At 32.0% G+C, this 4,064-nt stretch overlaps 1 protein-coding gene across 1 annotated transcript in view; it reads left to right on the top strand.

The window, feature by feature from the left end:
- Positions 1-1,251: 1,251 nt before the first annotated feature.
- LOC106872255 (apoptosis-inducing factor 3) overlaps positions 1,252-4,064 on the top strand; it is a 115,028-nt gene continuing 112,215 nt past the window's right edge. Inside the window, exon 1 of the mRNA XM_052966188.1 lies at positions 1,252-1,563. The gene's annotated coding sequence lies outside the window, so the exon portion shown is untranslated. The remainder of the gene's footprint in view (positions 1,564-4,064) is intronic.

Genomic DNA, 4,064 nt, shown 5'->3' with positions numbered 1-4,064 from the left:
AGTCAATTGGATAATGTGTAGTAAATGTTCTTAACAATGGAATAATTTGTATTGTAGAGTCAGATGTGTCCAATTTAATAATGATCAGCTGAAAAGAGATAAAAATAAACAAATGAATGAAACATGTAATTTATTCTAAATACACAACATGAACATTTTGATAATTAACTCTTTTGATACCAACCCTTCCTGTCTAAAGTAATATAACTTAAAACTAACCATCAAAATTTCTGTCCCAAACACCAGTTTCATCATCATCATCATCGTTTAACGTCCGCTTTCCATGCTAGCATGGGTTGGACGATTTGACTGAGGACTGGTGAAACCGGATGGCAACACCGGGCTCCAATCTAATTTGGCAGAGTTTCTACAGCTGGATGCCCTTCCTAACGCCAACCACTCATTTTCCTAAATTCTTCATTATTTTTAAAATTATATGAAACAAAAAATAGTGTATTTCATCAGAAATACGGTAACAAAAGGGTTAAATTCTATAAAAATCTACTCAAAGCATTCACTGTTTATGTGTATTTGATGCGTTTTGCAAGTTCAGTTTTAACTCTTCCATGAGTGCTATGGCATGTGGAGGCACGTGGCTTAGTGGTTAGGGTATTGGACGTAAGATTGTGGTTTCAATTCCTGGACTGGGTGACGCATTGTGTTCTTGAGTAAAACACTTCATTTCACATTGCTCCAGACCACTCAGCTGGCAAAAATGAGTAATGTATATATATATAATATATGTATATATATATGTGTATTTATATGCACATACATGTGTGTGTCTGTATTTATACACACACACCTACATAATGTAGGCGTTATTTACAACTGAGAGGTTACAATCGTATCTGATTTTTCGGGTGATTCAATTTTGTGTAAGTAGATATATTTATTAGATTGCTGACATTTATTAATTGTTTTTCGTATGGTGCTGATCTTCTATAATAAATAAAACTGTATGCTAGTACTAAAATAAACATTAAAATATTTTATACTATATATTTCTAAATCATATGACATTTATGCAAATGATCTACAAAATATCTAAAGACAGTCTAGTTTTATATCCATCATCTAAATAGTTAAAGCTTACATCGAGAATAGCAAGTTTGCGCGCCTTCGTGTGACACTAATTCGCTTTACAATATCCCTCTATTGGAATTGAACTCAAAACCTAAAATGACGTTACTCAATAGCGTTTCCGGTAACCATACTATTTGAATAATTGTTTAAAATTCAAAGTATTTTATATATATATTTATAACAATTATCTGAAACAATCGATAATTTGATAAAAGGGGGTGCAGTGAAAAAAAAAACTATGTATATAAAAGACATTTCATTTCTGTCTTATTAAAGACTATTTATTAGGTGTGGGTTGAAATAGTGGTTTTTCAATCACAGCAGCTTATGTTAAGGTTCAAGGTACGCATCGTTTAATATGGACCACAGAAAGAAATAATTTTATCTCACTTGGCTAAATACAGTCCGAGGAGTGACAACGCAGGTTAAATCAAAGGATAATTTTTTTAAAAGACCAGCTTGATACGTGTTTGATAAGTAAGTACTGATGACCTTCAAATTATTTTATATATATATTTGAACGACGTACGAGTATCTAATATTTTAACGGAAGCTCACACATGTTTCAGTTTGTGATTCTGCCGTGTTGTTTATCCGAAGTCGGCTCTGACTGAAGAAAACTGTTTTTATTATCAAAGACATTCCACTCGCGACCATTCCGTCTTTTTCTTTTATGCATAGTATCCCGGGTTAGATTATCCAATGCGTTCTTCCCTTATTTTTAAGATTGAAGGATGTGATTCGAGGTAGAATTGGCTGCTGTTTTTAGCAGGTCAAGTGGCCATGTAGAAGCGCCCTTGTGACTGTTGAAGATATTGACAGATTCCACCAGTTGGGTTTTTAAGAAGATTCAGGACGGACGGAAGTGGTGCTCTTTAGCTGGGGACATACTACGATTAAATAAGTCTATTTACCATGCAACACCATTGAGTTTCACCAATTTTAGTTTATTTACACAAATATCGTAGCAAGGTTATCTTGTGATGGTGAATGAAATCCGTGCAGCTAAATAAGTGTTTTTTAAAAAATAAAATAAGAGCTGTAACTAAGGGATTTGTATATAAGAGTTGCTTGGTATAAACTGTGGATCTTTTCCTTTTGATCGGTAGGTCGATAAATTAATTTTTTTTTTTTTTTGGCATTCCTTCGATATAACTCGACAACTTTTGACAATTCGGTTCGGATTTTTTTAAAACTAAACACTTTCATCCGAAGTTTGAAAGTGTTTAGTTTAAAAAAATTAATTTATCGACCTGCCGATCAATCACTCAGAACACACCAGTAAAATTGGCGGGTAACCCGTATTTCAGCGTCTTGGCAGTTATTTTTCCTTCGCGATCGTCCGAAAGGAAAAGCCTATAAAAAGTTAAAAACTCAAATATGAAGATTAGGTCTACAGTAATTTATACGGGGATAACGGTACCGGGGATAACTTTGGTACTTTTATGTATAACCCAAGATAATTCTTTTCTTAAAAAATATATAGTTACGTTGCTTTGGAGTTATGGCTTGGTTTTGTTTTATCGAACAAGGCATTTTAATTCGGTTATTAAAACGTTAATCTTTAAACCACATTTAGTATAGCATTATACAGATAGATAGTAGATCTATTAAGGAAAAGCCTACAGAAAGTTATTAACTCAAATGTGAAAATTCGATCTATCATAATTTATAGCGTGTAACGTTTAAGTAACCCGAGACTGTTAGTTTATTTTAAAATATATATAGTTACCTTGCTTGGGAGATATTCTTATTTCCATGAGTATTTTCTTTATCGAACAAGGCAGTTCATCCAATTAAAGCGCTAATAACTGACACTTAGTATAGTTGTTGAAACTTTAGTATAACATATGTGTATGCGTGTACGTATGTATATGTATTGGTTGGAATGCGGAAAGGTCCACGCCCCAAAATCAAGGGGAGGTAATAAGAGGCAATGAAATTGAGAAAATTAATTGAAATGTAAATTTTTTCTGTGAAAATGTTCTTTATGTATTCTGTTTAAATGATAGAAACTGGATATATAGTTATATAAATTACTCTAAACATCTTTTTTTTATATTTCTAAGTGACTATGTAATGCATACATAAAATGGAAAAGAATCGTTTAATATTCCTACGAAAAATTACATGAATATATCAAATTTGAAAATTTTCACTTAATTTTAAAATCTCAAAATCTGTGACAGCAACAGAAAAGATCCCCCTTCTCTATCTGTCTCTCTCCGAGCATATGATGCATCGATTAGATTATAAGTGCACAAGAGTTTCTATTTCAATTCAAATATCTTAAATTTTCAGTGTCTTAGTTTTGCCACAACCATCAACATATTGCAAAGGTCAGCTTTTCGTTGGCTGTTCAAGAATAGGAAGTAAGAAAAATCTGTCAATATACAGTTTGAGACTCGTTAACGAAAAAGAAAAAAAAAAGCCTACTAGGTGTAAAAAAAATGACGAAAACGAATATGAAAAAAAAATTGCGCAAACGAACGGGGGTGGTGGGGAGAGGAATTTCGGAAAATTAACAAGATCTGATTTTCCTCTCATAACTTTAACGAAAATGGGTATATATTTATGAAATTTTATAGAAATGCCGTTCAAATGGCACAAATTACGATTATAAAGTAATTTTAGGAGAATTTTTTTTTTTTTTCTGGAGCGGACTGTTAGAAAATTCGGATCTATTTTAAAACAGGGGGCCACATTTTTCATTAATGTTTTACGTAGTGTTTTTGGTACGGAAAGACTTTCAAACTTCGTATACTTATCTATTTTGTGTTATAGAACAGAAAAATATTTTTGTATTCGAATTTATTTCATGTAAAAAATTGTCTTATTTCGATAATTTCAACCAATCACTGACAAGTATTCAGTTGTTTATATTTACTCCTTTGGCTGATTAAGCGATGTAAAGCGTATTTAATCTCCATACCTTCGTTTTATTTGCTTTTTTCATTTTAAATTTGCTTTAACCCTAA

The sequence above is a fragment of the Octopus bimaculoides genome, chromosome 1, assembly GCF_001194135.2.
Source record: "Octopus bimaculoides isolate UCB-OBI-ISO-001 chromosome 1, ASM119413v2, whole genome shotgun sequence".
NCBI classification, from domain to species: Eukaryota; Metazoa; Mollusca; class Cephalopoda; order Octopoda; family Octopodidae; genus Octopus; species Octopus bimaculoides.
This window is presented reverse-complemented; position numbering and strand designations above follow the sequence as displayed.